This window comes from Ptychodera flava, chromosome 3 (genome assembly GCF_041260155.1).
Source record: "Ptychodera flava strain L36383 chromosome 3, AS_Pfla_20210202, whole genome shotgun sequence".
Lineage (NCBI taxonomy): Eukaryota > Metazoa > Hemichordata > Enteropneusta > Ptychoderidae > Ptychodera > Ptychodera flava.
In genome coordinates, this window is record NC_091930.1 from 23,152,291 (window position 1) to 23,175,913 (window position 23,623).

General features: G+C 38.4%; 2 long non-coding RNA genes across 3 annotated transcripts; both read left to right on the top strand.

Annotated features, from left to right (window-relative positions):
• Positions 1 to 2,840: 2,840 nt before the first annotated feature.
• Positions 2,841 to 10,858, top strand: LOC139125570 (uncharacterized). 2 transcript variants are annotated; one of them, XR_011550285.1, is made up of 3 exons: positions 2,841 to 2,987; positions 8,991 to 9,090; positions 10,793 to 10,858. It is a non-coding gene; the product is annotated as an uncharacterized lncRNA (long non-coding RNA). The 2 variants fall into 2 exon arrangements; XR_011550284.1 differs by lacking the exon at positions 2,841 to 2,987 and adding an exon at positions 8,264 to 8,712.
• Positions 10,859 to 10,862: 4 nt separating this feature from the next.
• Positions 10,863 to 13,052, top strand: LOC139125564 (uncharacterized). Its single transcript, XR_011550279.1, has 3 exons — positions 10,863 to 11,030; positions 11,821 to 11,937; positions 12,518 to 13,052. It is a non-coding gene; the product is annotated as an uncharacterized lncRNA (long non-coding RNA).
• Positions 13,053 to 23,623: the final 10,571 nt, after the last annotated feature.

Consider the following 23,623-nt stretch of genomic DNA (forward strand, 5'->3'; position numbering starts at 1 on the left):
TTTAAGATTTTAGAGTATATTCTTGCCATTACGTTGGTTCGTTTTACAAAAACGACATGGTCACTTGTTGAACTTGGAAAGACGCACTCGGACTGAACAGTGCACGGTGTAGCATCTGTGACATCGTGACACCGCGCGAGCGGGTACTGTACTGTCGTTGATACTGCTCGCGATTGGAGTCATCTCTCGATACACAAGATCTGTTCGAATGTGATTATTCTCTATGCATCGTGTAATTATTTGTATCAGTTGAATCGCATTTCGAACCAAGAGTGAGTACAGCGCAATGACAGTTGCCTAGACCCTATACGTCGCTTACGGCCTCCGTGCCTCCGACCCACTCCCAAAAGTGGGTTTTGCGTAAGTTTAGAAGCGCAGCTGAGCATATTGTGTACCTAGCCCTGCATACAGGTCTGTGTGTTCCCGGCGTCATACGGCCTCCTCGCCGTATAATGCCGGGAACACAAAGACCTGTACACAGGGCTAATCGCGTACCCAGGCGAGGAGGGTGTGCTCGAAAACGAAACTCAGTGTGAGTTTGGGATTAAAAATGGTTGTTTTTGGTGGAGAAACTGCACGCCGCAACCGAGGTGCTGCCAGCGATTTAATTGGAACAACCCTTCCACGCAGAGCTATCTTTCACCCAACAATGCACATGATGTACGTGTCAGTCGCCAAAGCAGCTTCAATCATAGACAGTAGACCGGGACAGTAGAGGCCCCTCTGTTGTATATGCTACAATTTCGTGGTCACCTCGACAATAACGTGACAGTATATGCTACATTTTCGCGATCACCTCGACAATAACGTGACTGTCTACTGAAATTAATCCCTTCATTGTACTCTGTTTTGTCATTTCTATGCCCACAGGCTTCGGGCAAGTCAACATATGGAGGTACAAACGAGACGCCAAAAAAATCCGCAATTATAGGCCTTGTCCGAGTCGTCGGCTTCTTGCAGCTTGTAGGCATTTGAAATGCCCATTATGTGCTTTGTATACGTAGCAGCAAAGAATGGTGTATGTGAGAGCGGGATTGGCCGTCAAGATCTCCATGAAAAACTGACCGTCAAAATGTAACTGAGCAAACGGCATCGGTAATAGGGAATCCCGAAACTGCTACACTGCGCTCTCGACTTTCACTTCGTATGGTTTATTTTTACACGCGGATGCTTACAGCGGCCTAGATAGCAGTTGTCAATGTGGTCTGATCGCAGGTCAACTGTAGCCAACCATTAACCTCTGACCCAATGTTTTTCTATACAGTGTACGCAAACGGGATGGAAGTTGTCTATGTCGACCGTTCTTTAGACATCTTTCAATAAGTCGAACAACATTATCAACTTCTCGTTTGCAACAATATAAGGTCAAAAAATACAAATAATGTCCCTTTAAGTCACTTATATTGAAATCACTAATCAGTATATACTTTGACTGGATGTCGAAGTTTAGTAAGATAAAATTACGGACTTCTCTTTATTGCCCTTATAGGTATCATACTCATATTTGAGGTCACGCTATTGCAGATGGTCTCAATTTTTGTCCATGGTAACATGATCTAATATCTTGACAATGTTTGGTCCTTGTCTCCCGTTTTCGTCATTTCCGGAGTCCGATAAATTAACATTTATAGATTCAAGATAAAATTCGCAATTATATTTTGAGAAGTTATGCCTAAATTAACTATCAGGTCGTATTCGTAGATATATTCTATAATTCAACAACAAACTGCATTTCCCCTTGTCCGTTTCTACTCAGTGGAGGGAACGTCGCTCTAGGGGGAATTATCACGTGATACATGCTTATTTGTCACAGATCCACTGCACTCTAAACAGATGAGTTTCAGGAGGCCTTCACAATTTTCTTGTCAGCAGCAAGCATTTTGGAAATTTTGGCTGGCTTTGTGGGTTGGCCCCCTGAAAAAAAAAATCGATGATACATTAACTTAGACAAAGTTGTTCCCAATATGTCACCATAAAGTGGCAAGTATTACACATATCTAAATATCTGTTTAATTTGCTACAGCAATACGTGCAATGTTTTCACTAGATTAACATGATTTTATAGTTCAAGATTTCACGCCAACTTTCAAAAACTTCGTGATAACACCACCTAGACAAATCAACCGTATGGCAAAGTCATCAGGTTAGAAAGCGATATTCAGAGACAGATTCATATTCATTTTTAACAAAAACCACTCGAAATTCGTAAGTTCTCTAAAAAAGGAGAGCCAAATTCCTAAAATGAAACTAAAAAGTGAATATTAATCTTTACTACGGAAAAGAGTAGGACATTTCACTACCACCAGACGGACGAGAAATCACGTGCTACTGTACCTGGCTGTTATGAGGAAGAACACCGACGATCTGGCCAGTGCGATGAGATCGCTCATTGTTTACGAGTTGAGTAGCAACTGAATCGACTACAGAATAGATTTCTAAGATGTTATCATTTTAAGGTTATGTTTTTGAGGTAGTGGTGATGTAAGGGAGGAATATTGATACATTAATCAAACACTTCATTCCAGGAAATAATTTGTACAATTGAAAATGTACAGAAAGGAATGGTTCAAGTTGCCAAGCAAAACACATAGTCTCGTAAAACACTGCAAAACACAGCAAGTTTCGGTGTTTCGTTAAATTGTCCATCGACATACCTTTGTTAGCAACCCGTATTGTACACAAAGTGGTCCAAAGGTCAGGCATTCTGTGACCATTATTTACTTTATCTCATAACCCCGATCCGTTAACGATTGAGTGACTCATGGAACAATACCTTTTGACCAAGGTAGATTGAGAACAGCGAGCGAAGTAAATATTAAGTTACTAGAACGCCATGGCGTAGCACGTTTGCATATAGTGGCCGCCTCAAAATTCCGAAGACTAAAGTGCCGCTTCATTAAGGAGGAATGTAAATAAGTGGTTACAACGCCAAAAAACAAGGGATGCCGAAGCTATGATACAAATGATTAATGGATGGGTCTATGCAGGTACAACCTTTTCAGATGTCACTTACGAAAAATAGAATACTTGGTCAAGCAAAGACAGTGTCTGCAACACCCTATCGGTGTTACGAACGGTTGGCATGCTACAAGCGAACACATTTTTGGATATGTTTTAGAATTTTATCGAACGCTGACCCGATTGTCAAAAATGTTCCATTGTGCTATCTTAACAGACGCATAAGGTGACCGTAGGTTCAACTTGTTCAAGTCATATAATGTAAAAGTACTGTCCTTTTGTTTGTTCTTTATCCAGTGGGCGCATTGAATCCTCCTCTCTTTGACAATTGGTATCTGTGTTTAACAAAACCGTATCCCATGCTTGCCTTAACATGAGAACATTTGATAAAATGGGCAGTGCATTCAGTTTGATCGTTTTTTACTAGGGTTATACAAACATAGGTGTGCTTCTACTTATGGAGCATAATCAGAAGAAACATATACCGTCCATAAATTAAACTGCGTGTATCTAAATCAAATGTGCCCGGCACTAGTAAAGACTGATTGATAATTTACTTCTGGTACATATTATTTCAAAACATTTCTGTTGCAAAGTAATTTAATATGCATTTGAACGCATGGTAATCAGAGCCCTAACCCGAAAAGATTGTCCAAGTATTCCAAGCGACGGTCATCTAGAACTAAAGTGCCCTACGGCCGAAAACAGCCTTGGTCTAACTCCCAAACTGAAAGAACACTGACTTGGCCTGGCCTTACCACAGTTTATGTTTTGTGAATATTATCTGCACCAGCATTACTGTGCTTTCATACGTTGGACTTCTTCTTTAAAGGCTGACACTTTGTGGGACAATCTTTTGATATCTTCTACCCATTACATCACTTTCGGTCAGGTGTTCACACACGTGAGGTAATGTCATAGCGATGTCTGTGTGTCTGTCAGTGTGTGTGAGTGTGTCTGTCTTTCTGTCTGTATACACGATAACTGAAAAACACCTAAACAAATTAAAGTTAGATTTGGTAGACAGGTACCATATGCTAATTGCAAGAACCGATTAGATTTTGGTTAGTGTGGCTTGCATATTAATGGAGTTATGCAATATCATTTTTATGTAATGGTTTCCCAATGGAGACAGTAATTACAGCGTCGACATATATCAAGAAATACTGCACAACATTTTGTGAATTTTTACACAGATGACAGTCTAAGAACGTTGTGATGATACTCTGAGTGTCATGTTAATTATCTTCTCATTTGCATATTTAAAGGGCCTATGACAGGCCCATACAATCACACGTTAAATCACTCTTTGAGTCTTGAAGTAATCTTACGTCACTGCCTTGCATTGCGCATCGCCCCTTTGTCCAGATAAAAGGCAAGTAAAAGTTACGGGTGGGCGTGCACCCCTAGCCCAGCTCGTTCGACTTCTTTCGGCTTTTCGAAGTTCAGCCGACGACTTATCTTAATACGGGCAAACAGTCTTTCACACCTTCGCAAATATCATGTCGGTAAGGGTAAGAGATAAGGGCTTCCTTTGCTCAGAACGTACACCCAGAGTGCAGCGCACGAAAGAACATTGTAAGCTTAGTGCCTAAACATTTTAGTGTGCTATAGTGACAAGGTCTTTTCACGGGATCACTAACGGTCACATGTCGCGTAAATTTAAATGACAGTCGATGTCACATCCTCATTCATCGGGTAACATTTGTGCGACAAGCTTAGCTTCCAGTATCTACACAATTGTGAAAACGGCGATTCAAAATGGTGACCTGACAATATGCGGCGACAAGCTTTCATTTTTTTCTCCATTCAAAACATGTACAAAAAAGGCCGAACACATCACTTTTTGCAGGATTCGTTTGCTCTGAAAATGTATGGGAACATGGGTCGATTGCACCACTTGTCTCAAGCTCCTAGGAAATGATAGTTATGTGACGGTCACAGGTCGACGTCCAATACAACTACACTCCGTGTGACAGTTTTCTGACAGGGTAGTGAATTTCGCCCAAAGCCGTTTCAGAAATGACGAGCACTACGAAATCTTATTACCATACCTTTCGAAACTTTATTGTATTTATCCTCAAACTTTTAACACGACGGAAGTCGTATTTAGCGGGTCAAGTTGCCAAATTTTTGACCCCGAATTGAATGCGTAGTAATGGAGCTGCTATCGCAGTAGTCGGGCGTAGTATTTGTTGTGTGATTAAAGGTTTAATGTTGATAATTTGAAACTTCAAAACCCCGGCCCGATTTTCATTTTGGATGTGTTTAAAAACTTGTATATAAACATATCGTGATAGTTAGTTAGGTTTAATCCATAGACGACTAAACCACATTTGATTGCGTTTGGCGCTTACCTACCGAACATATGGGATGTCTCTGTGTGTTGCTTTTGGCACCTTTTATCGTACGGTCTGGCTAACTTCGCCAAATTTGTAGCGCCCGAAATAGCTCTACTAACAAGAACTATCCGAAACGGGACAGCAGTATTGAGTCACTCAATATGAGGTCACATGATTTGTAAACGCCATCATTACAGAGCGAGCGAAGTGAGTACGACGAACAGCATGGGATTGGATGTCCGAAAACTGTCACACTGAGTGTACTGTACGGCAGCTACAATATGAAATGCATTGAACCAAAACACTCAGGCGCGGGATCGCTCCACTTTCTCCATAGGAAAACCACTGTACGGGAAAAATAATATTGTATAGCTTCATTAATATGCAAGCCATACTCTCCAAAATCTAATCAGTTCTTGCAAATAGCATATGGTACCTGTGTACCAAATCTGACTTGAATCTGTTCAGGCGTTTTGAGTTATCATGTAAACAGACAGATGACAGACACACACACACACACACTCACACACGCACACACTGACAGTCAGACAGACATCGCTATGACATTAACACACGTGGGAACACGTCAGCTTAAATGAAATCCAGGCATTAGCGTGCAAGATGTGCAACACAGAACCAATTTGGAAGTAGTCTATACAAGGAAAGGCACAGCTGAAAAAAAGAAAACGTGTCCTATATACAGAAGATTGTACCTGCAGCCACAGTGATGCATTCGCAATACGCGTCCCCTAGTGTTGTAGAAGTATTACCTTTATCCGACAATTAGTCTCGAGGTGTTAGAACGTTTTCACATGTGGCAGTATTTCCTTTGTGCAAATGACTTTTTGTAAATATAATTTTTTATTAAGGCATTTTCAGGTAGCCGATGTTGACATACACTAAGTAAAATTTACGAAGGGGCGTCTAATGCGTGTGACATCACTTCATCCAGTACTAAATGCGAACACGCTTATCATAATCATTTATTGATCTAAAGTGACTTTTGTTTTGTTTATATTGAGTGGCATCACTGGCATACGAAACTTGTGTGACGTCTGAACTATCAATGAATATTTTAAATTTTATGTTGATATTCAACGCTTGGCAACAGCCTATCTCTCGTAAAATTTATCATCATGGACTTAATTTTTTCCTAGGGTTTCTCAATGCCGAAAACATCGTTCGAACGAAACCGACGTTCCTTCCGTGTCAGGGCAGACTATATGTAGGCATGTCAGATTAAATCTTCCAAGCAGCATATAAATTGGATTGACTGCATCGGGGAAACATAATCAACATGATCGTTATTTACAATCCACTCGGTTATATGCTATCACCGGAGGCATACTAAGCCTCTAGGGTTTGATTGTTACCCCTTTAACTCGTGTAAAATAATTCAAATTTGAAATCTGTTGAACAGTCGACACCATTATAAAAGTCTGCGTTTTTCTCGAAGGTCTATGTCTATACTAAATGTAACGTCGCAATGATCGCATTCTAAAAGCTTTCCCTACATGATCGACTGACGTGACAATACTGCAATTGCCAAGGTAACGGTGTGGCCGAGAGATCAGCTGCAGTAAAATAGACAACGTTGGGCAAAGCGGCGCTGTTTTGGAGGGGCCGTGGTATTTGAAACGCTGCAATGCGCGTTTCACGTGACACCGTAATTAAGCTAATACGAGTACTGTCCGATTTTCCCAGACGTATGAAACGTGTTCATCAGAGTATGATTGATATCTTTAGCCTATGGGTAGCCGACCATTGCCAAAGATCAACCGAGTAACGTTTCTTGTGTGGCAAGGATTCGTGTTTAAGGAAAAGGAAAATACATTGTTACCTTGGAAAAAGTTCTTTTACTTGAGCATTGTCGGACTTTGTCTGGTTGGGCAAGCGAGATAATTTTGACCGAAGGAATCTACGTTATGTAAGCTGTATGCTGCCAGTACCAATGACGTATGTAAAAGCGAGACGCATTCGTTAGGGAAAAGTTTACCAGTCTCTTCGATGTAAGATTCTGTCAGTCTATAGGGGTCAGATATACATTTTTCTTCCACAAACTAGGAAAAAAGAAATTTAAAATTATAATACTCAAATTGTTGTTTTAACACGTATAATGACAACATGAAAGTAGCTCAGCTCAGCCCACCGAAGGTTTGCATAGTAACCCCGTCACGTCGTCAGTGTGGGAAATTTCAGAGTAGGTACTAAGATGAAGATTATTCATTGTTGATATAAATGAATAAATTATAAATTGATTTCCAGTTTTTCCTTTGTAATAAATTTTCTTCTTCTGTTCATTTAACGTTAACTAATGCAAAACGCACGCTGTACAATATATATAAAAAAAACCCAGCCCGTAATACATATCGTCCTTGGAAAAATGTTCCCATCATATGAGTCTGAAGATGCTCTGTTGCTCACATCCATGGCGATATTTGCCTACATTTAAATATGAACCTGGTTGCTGATACTTTGATGTTTGTCCTCAGCGTCACATCCGCCAGATTGTCTTAGTTTTAGCTTCATTTGTGAATTAGCCTTCAGGAAGTTCCGCTATATCTCTTTTCCATATCGTGCATATCAATTAGGACATTTGACGTCAGTCGTCCGTGGTCTACAGTATGCAAATACCTTCGCTGGCTTCAGAGGCTCAACTGGCCCATCCTAGCCCGGTGCCTGCAGACGTCATGCAGAAGTAATTATGGCGTAAAAGAAGGAAAAGGAAACTACTTGCAACATGGCATAGAGACTTTAAATTAGATGTTTTCAATATATTGATGAAAAACGTCATTGGTTTTGCATCCTCTTAATATATTTGTATATGATATGATATGATATGATATGATATGATATGATATGATATGATATGATATGATATGATATGATATGATATGATACGATATGACATGATATGATATGATATGGCTAAAATGTACACAGAAATAAGAAGTATCGTGCAGGCATTACAAGACAGGCTTTGGTTTTCCGTTTTGTTATTTATAACCAAACATTTTAAGCCAAAACAATAACTCACTAGCAACGCCGTTTAAAGGTCTCACATTCAGTGAGAAATATAGCGTAAATGATAGTACCGATCCTTCATCTGATTTTCATTGAAATTTCTTTTGACCTAGCTAGCGTGAGAACGCCATAGTGCGACGCACATTTGCTTGTACTGCTGCCATCTAAATTCTGAGGTTTAACTTTGCTAGGTCTTTATTTCAGGACAATTTCATTTACCTCGTCCATAGAGAAGGCAAAACAACATGGAATGCCAAACTCACTTATCCATAATTAATCGATTGGTCTGTACGCGTTGAACCTTTAAGGTTGACACTCATGAAGAAGAACTATATTTGGCCAAGGGACGGCAAAATCTGCGGTGTTCTGTCTCACTAACGGACAAATGGTACGCTGAACGCCAACATATCATTTATGAACTTAAAAATCTATCAAACAAACAACCGGTTATCACAAATGTCCGATTTGATCTATGAGATCTGTAATTTTCTCTCGAGTCAATTTTCGGTTCCCGTATTAGCTAGTTCCGATGTTGCTTACAGATGAAGTTCGCATTTGGATTCTCAGAAAGTATATTGAAATCAGTGGTAATATTGCATTTGGATCTATTGTGACATACCCATACATCTTTCCGCAGCAAACTTGTTTCACTTTCATATTTTCTAGACTTCTAAGAAGAGTAAACAATTACACGCGTCAATAATTCAGCACTACTCGTGATAACCGCGGGAGGTCTGTTGTCTCATGTCCGCAACATTGACAACAGGTAAGTTATCAGTCTTCTGCTTACAATTGTATCCATGACATTATTTCTGGCTCTCTGCACAATTTCGGTTTAATTCAGTTCATTGCACGTGTCATTAATACAAAATTAAAATATACATGCTCGCAACGACGCGTTGCACAGAACATTGCAATCCAATTTTCTGCTGATAAAACTGAAAATGGCGTTGTCAATGATAAAGGAGTCTTAATTTATATCGGAGTTTTAGAGTGCGCCACTCAAAGTGTTGACATACCGTATTTTACCTGCCAATACGCAGTGTTGCGGGGCGGGCCATTGTTGTTTAAGAAGAGGTCATCGCCGGGTCAAGTAAGCTACAGGTCCGACTACTTTTGGTGGAAGCCCGAGGGCAAATTGACACTGCGGGGTCCAATAGGGCGTAGTAATGTCATGTGTACATCGTGTCCTTTACTTAGCCTGCGATGTTAGTGGTCCAGGAGCGCTCGTGCGTCACTTTACGTCGATGCACCCACGGCCAATCATTGTTCGCGAAGCCTGTAGTCTTAACATGCCTGCAATCATACAAAAGAATAAGAATATGGTACGCGATTAAAAATTATACGTTAGTATAAGCAAAAGAGCGACATACAAAAGTAATCTATTTATCATCTTACTACCTTGAACAGCTGGTATATGTGCTAAATGCCTTCGAATTAAGGATTTATTTGAGGTTTCAAATTCTACCAAACACCAACGAAATCGTCACAAAAAATCATCTCGCTGCTCTAATGTATGTATCTACTGAGTACGTATTAAGCAAGATATACATAACGTCGTTTTTGTTCCTTCGGCTTCGTGTTTATAAGCGAATGGTAAGTTTCAATTTTTATGACAAGTTGGCTGATAAATTAAACGATAAAGGAACTTAGTAACTTCATGCAGTAAACAAATATGTTTCCGGACATCATGTTGGTGCAAACTTCAACAGATCGTGGCAGTCCCTGCTCAGTTGAAAATCGACAAAATCCACGTTTATCATTAGTAAAGGGATCAATCAAACTTTTTATGTTATGCAGCAAGTGAGTAAAGCTATCCAGCCTTCAGAAGTTTGACGTCTGACTGCTTTTTCTTGACTCTTTTCAGTTTGCTTAAAGTTTTGTCCATTTGTCAAAATAATGTCAAAATAATAATTATTTGCCCTTCCCTGTAGAGATTTTATCTCACGTGGCCAAGGCATGTTAGGATCGTATGAGAAAGACATACGAGATACTGTGATACTTGTAATTCATTATCTGTAGACGAGGAATGAGAACAATCAAGATTGGCATATTCAATGGTGTGACCTTATTTAATCTTAAGAAACAAACAAAGACCGATGGAAAAATACCACGTGATAACCATAATAGTTATGTATGTTTAGAGACGTATTTAAAGCCCCAGTAGATGTAAATATTGAAATTTGTTGATCTGGAAAAGGTTTTCAATTTCCTCAGGTTTTCTTTTAATTCTACAAATTTAACGTCTGACACTTGAAGGTATTAAACACTATTAACATATAATTATATTAAAATATATGTATTAATGTCTTAAAGATGACTTCTGAATACACGTTTAAATTAAAAAGAGTTTGAAAATGAAGAAAATGACAAAGGATATACTTTTAATGTAGTATACACCATACAGTACTTAAAGGGTGACGTATTGATTGTAATCACTGATATACAGTGACCTTTGGTTTGTTTAGATAGAGTGGACAGACTGGCATACGAGAAGTCATATATACGAATTACAAAATCAAAAAATAATGTCATGATAACGGAGACTCATCGAAGTGGTGACTTGTCAATTGAAATAGGATACACCATAAAGAATGGCCATCAATTTATCAAGAATTGACGGGAACAGAGTGTCTGTCGCAGTTCTCTATAATGAAGACAGTGTTGGCACGAAACCAGTGTTGCTCCCCCGTCAAGAGAGAAAAGGTAAGCAAGCTCAACTGAACTCCTAAAAGGAGCAGAAATCAAAGAATTTAATAATTCAAGACACCAAGAAAAACATGAATGGGGCGAGTGTTATTATTCAATCCGGCCTGATATGCGGTCACTCGATGAGAGTAACCGCATATCAGGCTGGATTGATGAAGGTTCGAGGTCTTCAAGCGAAACTAATTATCACACTGCTCGTCAGCGGACTGATATTCCGTATAGGTGTGTTTGTTCCAAAATTAAATCTTGAAAATTCAAGTTCAATCGATGTCCGTTTAATGACCGGGAGCAGCAAAAAAAGTATAAATGCCTCTGTAATCATTTAGGAGTTATTTAAAAGGGAGAAGTAGACAAAAAGTTGTGGCTAGATGTTTCTTACTTTTGAAAGTCATTACTCTTTTATAATTACAGCATGCGTGGATGCCTCTGATTATATAATCAGTCAGCTTGTTTAATCTCAATATCATAAATACAGTATTCATAGACACGCCTTGAGTTGGCATGTAACTTTAATATACAGCAATAGGAGAGTTTCTTTCCTACCAATTGTGTCCACAACTTTAAGGAGTATTCAAAGTACTTACATTTTCTTTTAAAATCCTCAGATCAAAAGGTTATGCCACATCAAATAGTTTGTTTTGGTTACCAGGAAACAAGTTGTATAAAATTGACATCGATACATCATCAACATTCGTTTGTCAATATACGTAAACGTATGTTAATCTGTCAACTTAACACTCGCATCAAGCAATTCTAACAAACTACAAACTGTACCATGAATTTCCAGAATTTAACTATAACTCGCCTAGTGAAGAAAAGAGAATGGTCACTCTGGGACGCGGTTTTGTAAAATCAATTTCAAAAATCTACCAAAGTTATCAAAACGGAAACCTTTCAACATATGGTAAGATTTTTTTCTTTCAAAATCTGTACATTAATATTCCTGTATTAAATTTGGAGACATGCCTCTTGTATCTGTTCAAGAGATTTTGAGTCTGTTTATCCAAGCTATTGACAACTCACGCTCAAAGTCCAAGGAAAACGTCTTAAAATGTAACGAAATCATTTGCATTTCTTTGCTGTCATATATCAATATTAGCTTATCATGCGGCTAATAACTCTTATTAATGACAATATCGTTTATTTACCTATTTTTATTTTGTCTAATAATAAAAACAATTGAAGCGACAGCTATGGAATCTTGTCCGTTTGTTAACGCTGTAACATGTGTTTAAAAATTTGCATCGATGGGTCATTCATTTTTGAATGTCCATCAATTATGGTGTAAAACTAATAACTAACAGTTGTTTATTATTATTGTTAGACAAGGTAAACTACACTGTTAAATTAAATCTGGACTGTCCATGATATATCGTGTATCTGGTGGAATCAAAGTAAAAATGTGAAACAATGTACTCCTGAATGACAAATAGACCTGCGTGCTTCTTATTCATATCGAAGATATGTTCTTTTCTCTTGCATAGATATTCAACTAATTATGGACACTTTTGCACATTTCGGTTACATCTCAATGTGGCTCTCGGATTCCCCAGAAAACAACGAAAATGATTGTGCTCATAACCAAAACAAGCCAAGCTACAAACCAAGTAAGCCAAATGTCAACTCAAACGAACCACGACGTCCTTCAAGTGCAAATTTCATTAAACGAGATAATCGAGAGAAAAAAGAGATCTTAGACTACAATCATAGGAACGCTGTGAAGGCTTCCACTCGGCTTAAAACGAGAACTCGACTTAAAACAAGACATAAAAGCACACATCGTCCGTCTGAAAGCATCTGTGAATCTCGAAAAAGGATGCTGAGAAAGAAAAGAATGAGATCCAAGAAAGTCACATGTAAGGACATAAACAGCAACAAATCAGTGAAGCAGAATAACAACCCTAAGGAAAATTCAACCTTTCAACCAAAAATAATCTCCCGTAAACGCATGAAGCACGTGCATTATCCGTGTTCTACACGCAAAAGTATTCTAAGAAAATATTCGAAGATGTGCAGCCCTTTCAAGTGCACGAAGTGCGGCAAGACATTCAAGCGAAAGTATAACCTTAAGATTCATCAATTAATACACACACAGAAACGACCACACTCATGCAATCAGTGTGGTAAGACATTCATTCAATCGAGCAATCTAAAGACCCATCTTAAGATTCATTCGAAAATACAACCATACGCATGTAAAGTTTGCGATAGACGTTTTTCTCGCAAAAGCAACCTACAACGCCATCGTCGGATCCACACAAAGGAAAAGCCATTCAAATGTAAAGACTGTGGTAAACGTTTCTCTGATCCGGGCAACTTAAACAAACACAGCAAAGTCCATTCAAACGAAAGGCCATACCTATGCAATCGATGTGGCAAAGCCTTCAAGCGTAAGCAACACCTAGAGGTCCATCTCCGAATTCATAAACAAGAATATCTGTACTCTTGCAAGGATTGTGGTAAGAAATTCAAACAGAGTTCGAACCTGAAGCAGCATCAGAGGATCCATACAAATGAACGACCAAACAAGTGTCGAATCTGTGGAAAGACATTTACTCACAGTGGTAATCTTCATAAACATGTACAAATCCACAGAAAAGAGAAACTTCACTCGTGCTTTGTTTGTAAGAACACATTCAATGGAAAAGGCAATTTAAAAACTCATCTGAAGGTTCACACCAATGAAAGAAGGTACCAATACGAAACCCGCAGTTCCGGCAATAAACACAAGGGCAATTTAAGATCGAGTATTAACGTCTTATAGAAGGGAAGAGAACCGTCCGACAAGGAAGGTGAAGTATGAGAGTCCTCAACCGACTGTGTTCAAATTAACGTCTGCAAATTAAGACGACACTAAAGAAGTTGAAGATTGATACATCTGCCTGTGCACACACAAACTGCAATTTCCGGCTTCTTCTTCCGAACGTTGCTTCAAATCATATACAATGTTACGAGGCCTGCAAAAATGACATAGAAAATAGAATATTTGGCAAACTAGAACTTTCACAGAAATTGCAAAAACATCTCTGTTCCGCAGTAACCTTCAAACTTCAGTATCGGTATCATAAAAACCAAAGAACAGCAGCAGTTTTCATTAACTCTGATTTCATACAGGGTGCGACTCTTCAGTCCAAATCATGCACAGCGCGGCTAAACAAAGTCGGACCAAATCCAACTCAGGTTCGGTCTCCAGTCCAACGTTTGCCTTAAGAATTTACGGAACTATACTAGTTTGCAAGTCAGTTTTTTTGTGTTTTCAGATCTCAGAACAGGGAAACTTTCGTCAGTGACATGTATAGTTGTAATGTATTTAATTAAATCGAGACTGTTACAGTCTGCACTTGAAGGTTTAGCAACGTAATATCAGAAATAGGTATCAAATTAAACAGAGAAGAGAGAGTTTTAGGATCCCAAAGAACCCTGGTAATGTTTTCTGTTGTCGCGCAACAATAAGGTTTATTGTATGATAATGTATGTGCTATATATAATAACTCTTTGTATATAAAGTTTATCTGTCAAATATCATTTTTGATGCTTTGCAGTGAATGTCATCTTCGTTCGAAATATAAGAATCTTATTATCTGCTACCAGATTGAAACAAATTCTTGCTTGTAGGTTTTACCTATATTTAACATTACCGTGAGAGATATTTGTTGGGGCAAACTTTCTTTAGGAGGCACGACAGCAGGTTTTAGAGCCTAATAGGAAGACCAATAATAGAAAAACAACAGAATAATTCATATCGATATAGGTCATGCTGCCGTTTTTGCGAGACAAAATCTTAAAGCCCCTCTACGGAAATCTATGTTGAATAGATTTATCTACTAATATTTTATTGATTTTACTGTAATTTGTAATTCTTATTTTAAAATTTCATGATATAAGATTTTACTTGCAAGTTTAATAATCACGTTTGGATTGAAATATTTGTCATTACCGGAACGTGACATTTATACGCAGTGCTTTTGGATAATATTGTTTAGTCTTTGTGTTTGAAACCATGTAATTGTCCGTATGTTTCGCTTTCTTAAAGCATCTTATGATATTCTGTTTCGTCTTTATGTCGCACGTCTACTTTTAAATGGCTTCAAAATAATGTAAAACATGTCTTTTAGCTAACACCCTTTTCAGTTAATTTAGCTAAGCCCATCAAATTTCTAATTTTAGATGCCACTAATTTACATATTATGTTGTTATATCTACCCTGCTTTTGATGTCCTCTTAGCTAAATTAAAAGCCTGTTTATAACAATAAAAATCTGAACGTTCTGAAATACATGCAGCTATTACAAAGTTTTTTTACAGTTATGTAAATTCAACGTGATTAATAATTCACATTCTATAGCTTTATAAAGTAAATTGAAAAAAAAAAACGAATAAGCAGAGCGTAAAAATATGTTGCGATAACGCAAATGACAAGTCTCAGTTCACAAATATTAAAATATGTCAAAGTATATCGAATCTACGATTATATCATGTGTATATCAAAAATGCTAAATATTCGAAATACTCAATATTTTGTTCGAGTTTCAGGTCATTTTCCAACTATATTAGCATGTATGTATATATTCTTCTTAAAAGGCTGACACTTTGTGGGAAAATCTGTTGATAGTACGGGTTAAATCACTTATTTTGAGTCTGTAAAACGTTGACTGGATGTTATATAGTCTAGGGATCCTCATTGCTGCCCTCACGGGAATCGTACTCGCATATCAGGTTAAGATCATGTAGATATTTCATTGTTTGTCTATGGTAACAGGCTTTTACATCTTTCGTTTTCGTCATTTCTGGCGTCCTGTAAATTAAGATTTCTTACATCCCAGGAAAAGTTCGCCAATCGGATTTGAAGAAGTTATGCAAAAGTTAACTCTTAGATTGTATTTTCAGAAGCTTTCTATTATTCAGCGACAAACGGTATTACACTTGGTCAATCTCTATCAGTAATGTAATGTGCAATATACGTCAATAATTTACAGCTACTTTATGATAAACGTTCGTTTACTGGGAGTTATCACGATATACAGGCTCACTGTCGCAGACCCACTGCACTCTGAATCAGGTAAGTTTTCAGTTTTCAGCATACACATATGCCCCTTTAGTTTCCTCTTGGCCCTCTTGATGATTTTCGTGGGGTCGCTTTTCCCTATCACGAAGGCGGCGATCATTCATAAAACTCATAAAAGGTAGGAACTGGAAATATGTATAACTGTGCGACATCACAATTCCCCGAACGCTGATGTTTTACTGATAAGCAATAGCGTTGCCAACCGCTCAAGGAGGGTTCATTTGTGACAGCTTTTGCAGTAATGTCTCCGGCATTTAATATTTTGGTGTATTCTGAGACCTGTTCGAATGAAACGTTTGAAAAAAGTAAGAAAACAGGTCATGTTGTGTCAGTCGTGTGGAATAAAGGGTAGACGTAGGAGAATCTCCCTGTAAAATACGCCAAGTTCCGAATTTAAGCGTCAACGAACCATTGTGTACATGCGAGAAAGCAACGTTTCAAGGACAGGCTATCATTTAAAGTGGGTTGATCGGAGGGTCACGCCAGCCAACGCTCACACTGGTTGCTGTCGTGAGACGCTAAAGTAATATTCTGCTGCATCTTTTGACGCGATTCGCCATCAAGAGTTCATACGTCAAGATAAAAACGAGGCGCCAATTCATTGAATTATGCCTGCATGATGAGCGATAATTAACAAAATATCATCAGCCACTCTTTTCCTCTCACATTGATATTGCTTTTATGGAGGCGAATGAACCAAGTTCCTTATTGACTTTTTGTTGAAAAGCTGGCGGATCTAAATCGAAAGTAAAAGTAAATGCATGGCATTTTAGCTGCATGATCAAAATACAATTCTTAACAGCTGTTTTCTCTAACCATGGATGGTACCTTTCATATCTAAATATTCTGATTTTACACTGAGTTAACTGTTGGAAGGCTGGTGGGACAGATGGTTGCCCGATCTCTCACCATAAATGTCTCGCCCGAACTATAGCTCCGAACCACCTTAGGGACCGTCTCAGATCGTCGCATTAGTTCAAGAAACGAAATTCCTTCGTTTACATCAAAAACCCCATCTCCCTCCCCCTAAACGAAAGTTCAAAAGTGCGAAATGTTGATGTCTGCTTGAGAGTACTATGTAGCATTTTGCTAGCTACTGGAGACTGTGTATCCTCTGACCACATTACATGTACATCGTCAAGTAATTGCTCAACTTTGAGTACTATTAACCATAGCATAACACAAACGAGTTGGAAACGTTTACACAAAAATTGTCGGTACGAGTGTTCAGTTTTTGTTTATTTTTACGTACAATGTAAAGAGAACCTGTGATCACAATATAAAAGAGGTAAGGTGAAGTTCACTAATTAAATGGAGGTCACCCCCGTAAACGAATAAATTTCGCTTTTTTAACTTATGCGACAACCTGAGACCGTCCCTCAGTATTCCGTTGTTCTTTTAGGTATGCATTTTGAGTTAAGCTAATAAAAAACCCGGCTAATGTCGATCACAAGGTTCAAAGGGTGAAATAAACGAGGGCCAATAATTTGTAAATCAATAATGGCAGAATTGTTAACTCTCTTCAGAATATAATATATCGGCGAAATAAATACTTGTCTGCAAGGGTGTCTAAAGATCTAATATGTGTTTAAGTGTACCGTCTGCAACAGCGATCTCAAACTTAATGTGGCCTTGAAACAACAAATTAAACCCAGGCATTAGCGTGCAATATAAATATAGAACACAGGACCATTTTGAAAGTAATTGATACAAGGACAGGCACAGGTAAAACAAAGAAAACGAGTCCTATATATCAAAGTATAAGACTGTGCCTGCGGCCACAATGAAGCATCTGCAATACGCATTTCCTAGCGTTGTCGTAGTATTCTTTGTATCCGACAAGTAGTCTCGGGGTGTGACAGCCTTTTCACATGTGACAGTATTTCCTTTGTGCAAATGATTTTTTGTAAATATGATATTTATTTATGCATCTGGAGCTAGCCGATGTTGACATTATAAGGTAAAATTGACTAAGGGGCGTGCAATGTGTATGACATTACTTCAGCTAGTACGAAATGGGTAATACGCTGATTATAATCACTTAGCGTTAATAAAAAGCGACCTTCGATTTGTTTCGTTAGAGTGGCAACACTTGCATAAGAAATTTATGTGGCAGTCTAAACCACAAACATTTTCAACTATATGTTGATATTCGACCCGTGACACAGACTGCAAACCACACCGACGCGAGACCTTATCCCTCGGATTCTGTCAAATTATAGAGATGGCCACAAAATCCTTAAAAGTTGATGGGCTTAATTTCCTTGAACATCTCGATGGCTAAGGCATCATTCAAACGAAATATCGGTGTTTCTTCCTTGTCGAAGCGGACTACATGTAAGTATGTCACCTTAACTTAACTCTTCGAAGCTACATATATTGGATAAATTAATTAATTGATACATCAGGGAACTATGATCGAGAGGATCGCTATTTACAGTCAAGCCGTTTATTATCCTGCATATCGCCGAAGGCATACTTAGTCGAGTATGGTGTGATTGTTATCGCTTTAAATCGTGTGAAATAAGTTAAAATTGACATCTGCGTAACAGACGACAGCTTGATAAAAGCCTCCGGAATTATTGCAGAAACCATTTAATAGAAATATCATGGGAAACATTTCTCGCTCATGAAATTCGCAGTGTTGGAAGAATCGATATCGTGGTGCCTGTTGCCATTTTTTAATTCTCTGAGTACGGTTGCTTTGGCATGTTTTGCATGTAAAAGTTCAAAGGACAATTCACCTCATCAAAAATGTGTAACGAAAGATAATGAATATCAGTGTACAAGAACAACTTCTGAGTAGATTTTCTAAAAGCCTACTCAGCTTAATAATTTTCTCCAGTTGGTTTTTCTTGAATAAATCATCTCGGGACTTAAGAGATATTTCGTATTTCATATATTTCAGAATAAATATGCCAAATTACGTGTCAATATTTTGGTGAAAGAAAGACTGTACTTGATTTTTCTCCATTTTCACCAGCTTGCCAGTTTTCGTTCAAATGCTAAATTGATAGTTTAATCGGACTGCTTGATGACAACAGTAAAGAAAGTATAGATTACTGGATACAATGTCGTTTATTGGGAATGTTGATTTCGGACATAATTGCGACATGATATCTTCGATTGAAATGAAGCTCACTGAAACTGTGAAACACAAATTCATGGCTGCAGCCAGCAGTCCACATAGTCTAGTCACACGCGCGGAAACGGGAATTTAGTGAAAAAACGGATTCCAACAAATCCATTGTTTTTGTGCGCGGCATTGGCCCTAACGCGCGTAAGTACTCAAGATTTGCTATTTTGCAAAACTAAAAGTAATGCAGTATCTAAGTCAGTGTATGCTTGTATGTAAAATTTTATTGTACACGTATGTGTTGGCTTGAATGCAAATCGTCAATTGATATTTTGCTCCTAAATCACTGAATATATAGTGTAGAAAATTCCAAAGGGGGCAGGTGCCCCTCCTGGCCCGCTCAGGCTTTGAATTTGAGGTGCTCGAGTACGTTAATGCGTTTGGGCATTTTTGATTTATTCCTTATGAAAAAAATAACAATTGACGTATGGATATTCATAAGTCATCGGACCTGCACACACACCTTGTAGTGGGTGCGCGTAAACAAACACACCCTAATCACTGAGGTCAAGGGCCGTCGGCGAAGTTTCATGCTTGAAGGCCTGCGTTGGTTCCATATTGTCTCATTATAAATTTACCGACAAGATTACAATTTCAAAGGAAAACAAAAGGCTATCACACCTCCATAATCCTTTTACAGACCAGAACAAAGGAGATCCCAGGGATCTGGAAAAGTGCCTTTAAGCATGACTGCACAACATCAGCTGCACACTAGTTGCTCATCGGGGACACTGTTGGTGATTTTGTTTGTTTTTGCTACATCACTCACCAGTACAGTTACAATGCCGTTGGTACGTTTGTTTTCAAAATAAGCGCAACATCAGTGTAGCGTATTCCTTACGTCGGCACCAGCACCAGCTGTTCGCAAAACCCACGTATTAACGTACTCGAGTAGTTAATGTGAGAGAAATATTAGGAGTTTGTCACGATATACAGTGGCATTCGTTCAGGGTACGCCAAAGTTAAAAAGGTAAGGTTTCGATCTGCCACGTACTACAATTATACATTCAAGTATAATGCCTGCCATCCACACATAATTTTAGTAAGCATGTTTAAGTTGAGTCTCATACTACTATAATATCATACGACCCTCCATTATAGATTACAGACGTATAGTTTCACGTAATTGCATTTCGCAGAATGCGTAGGTCTTTGGCATTAGATATTTAGGCATGGCGTATATTATGTATACCTACATAATGGTAGTCAGTAATTGTGCACGTATTCAGAATAAGTAGCCTGCACATCTGAATATGTTGTAAAATTTGCAACATAATTTTTTGCGGAGTTTCCTCGAGATGAATAACATGTTTCAGTCGTAAGCGAACGTGTGTAAGTGCGTTATAACATTAACCTGCCTTATAAACCGATTTAAGGAAAGTTAGTATAAACTAATAGAATGTGGTCGTCAGGTAAAGAAATTAACCTAATTATCCGAGTGTGCTATGCGTTAAAAATACGTTAATCTAGTAAGTATTCTCCCAAGATAGTTTAGTGTATCAGGCCTGATATCCCCTTAGTTTTGCCGATATTTTGTCAACCAGCCGGATGACCTATCCGACATCGCATGAAATAGAAATTTACTTACTCAAGTTATTCATGCCAATCCTTGTTTCTCTATCCGTAAGGTCAGTTTCCTCTATACTAAACAGTGTAACATCGCCATGATCGCGTGCATTCTCTAAGTTTGTCCTACTTAAACGACTGACACGACAACAATGCAATTGCCAAGGTAAAGGTGTGAGTGAGAGATGGGCTGCAGCAAAATAAACGACGTTGGGCAAAACGCGGCCCTCTTTTGGAGGAACCGTGGTATTGGAAACGCTGTTATGCGTGTTTCAAGCGACACCTTAACTAAGCTGTACGAGTAATGTGCGATTTTCCCGGACGTATGAAACGTGTTTATCCGAGTATGAATAACACCTTCAGCCTAGGGGTAACCAACCATTGCCAAAAGATCAACGAGTAACATTTCTGGTGTGGCAAGGATTCGTGTTCACGGAAAAGGAGATACACTGTAACAGTTAAAAAAGTTGTTTTTCGTGCAACTATGTCTGGTTGGTAGGCAAGCGAGATAATTTTGAAAGAAGAAATTTACGTTATGTAAGCAGTATGCTGCCAGTACCAAGAACGTACGCACAAGGGAGAAGCATTTGTTAGGTAAAAGTGTACTACTCTCCTCGATGTGTGATTCTGTCAGTTTTGAACAGTCAGATATACAACTTTTCTTCCACAAAATAGGCAACATCATGAAATTAAAAATTATCATTATTCAAATCGATGTTTTAACACGTATAATAAGAAAGTGGAAGTAGCTCAGCTCAGCCAACCACAGGCTAGCATAGCAACCTCCTGTAACGTCGTCAGTGTGGGAAATTTCAGAAAGGGTAGTATGATATCGGTTGTTTTTGTTAACGAAAATGAATAAATTATAAATTGATTTTTAGTTTTTTATTTGTAATAAAGTGTCGTTCCTCTGTACATTTATTGTCAACTAATGTTAAACGCGCTCGTACATTATAGAAAACAGCTCGTAACATATATCATCCTCGGGAAAAACTTCCCGTCATAAGAGTCTGAAGATGCACTCTCGCTCACATCCATGGCGATAACTGCCTATACTTTAATATAATGCACGTTGCTTGTACTTTGTTGTTCATCCTGAGCGTCACGTCCGCCAGACTGTTTTGAATTTAGCTGTATTTGTAGATCGGCTTTCAGGAAGTGCCACGGTATCTCATTGCATATAGTGCGTATGAAGTAGGACGTGTGACGTCAGTCGTCCGTGGTCCACAGTATGCAAATACCTCAACTGGCCAAGCCTAGCCAGCTGCCTGCAGGCGTCCAGCAGAAGTAATAAATCTCGCGTGTCGTTCTCATTTCACATTGAAACAATACATAATGTGACAAAACAACCCTAGAGAATTTTTAAAAGGAAACTACATGGAACATGGCGTAGACACTTTAAATGAGATGTTTTCAATATATTGATAAAAACATCATTGGTTTATATTTGAAAAAGATATGATATGGTTAAAATGTGCACAGAAATAACAAGGCTCGTGCTGACATCACAAAACAGGTTTTGGAATTTCGTTTTGTTGTTAATAACCATACATTTTTAAGCCAGATAATGACGCGCTTACATCGCCGTGCAAAGTTCTCACATAAATGTAGTGTAAATGATATTACCTGCCCTTTATCTGATTCTCATTGAAACTACTTCTAACCTTGCTAGCATGAGAAGGCCATAGTGCGAAGCATATTTTCACGTAGTGCTGACATTTAATTTCTTAGGCATAACGTTTCGCTGGGTCTTTGTTTAAGGAAAAACGCACGTATAAATATTTAATCGATTGGTCTGTACGCGTTGAAACTTTAAAGTTGACACCCATGAAGACGAAAAATATTTGGCAAAGGGACGGCAAAGTCTGCGGTGTCCTATCTCACTAACGAACAGATGGTAAGCTAAACGCCAACATATCATTTGTTAACTAAAAAAATTATCAAACACACAACCGGTTGTCACAAATGTCCGATTATGTCTGTACTTTGGATTTGATCTATGAGATCTGTAATCGAGTCAATTTTTGGTTCCCGTATTGGCTAGTTCCGATGTTTATTGCAGATGAAATATGCATTTGGATTCTCAGAAAGTATATTAAAATCAGCTGTAATATCGCATTTAGATCTATTGCGACACATCCATATATCTTTCTGCCGCAAACTTGTTTCACTTTCATATTCTCTAGACTTCTAAGTAGAGTAAACAACAACACGCGTCAATAATTCACCACTACTCATGATAACCGCGGCAGGGCTGTCATTTGCCTCAGGTCCGCAACATTGAAAACAGGTAAGTTCTCAGACTTCTGCTTACAATTGCATCCATGAGGTTATTTCTGGCTCGCTGCACAATTTCGGTTTAATTCAACTCAATGCACGTGTCATTAGTACAAAATTAAAATATGCATGCTTGCAACGACGCTTTTCACAGAAAGTCGCAATCCTATTGTCTGCTGATAAAAGTAAAAATGGCGTTGTCAATGATAAAGGAGTCTTAATTTATATTGTTTTCTAGTAATGTCTCCAAAATGTATTTTTTTACTTATCGAGAGTATGACATTGGATATACTGATAGAATAAGACAAGCATTGTTAATCGTATAAAACAACTTTCCTATTACAAATACCCAAAGAGAAGTCCCAAACCTGTAAAATACACCAAGTTTCAGAGTGCGCCACTCAGAGTGTTGAAATACCATTGTTGACATGTCAATACGTAGTGTTGCGGGGCGGGCCATTGTTGTTTAAGAACAGGTCATCGCCGGGTCACGTAAGCTGCAGGTCCGACTACTTTTGTGGAAGGGCAAATTAACACTGCGGGGTCC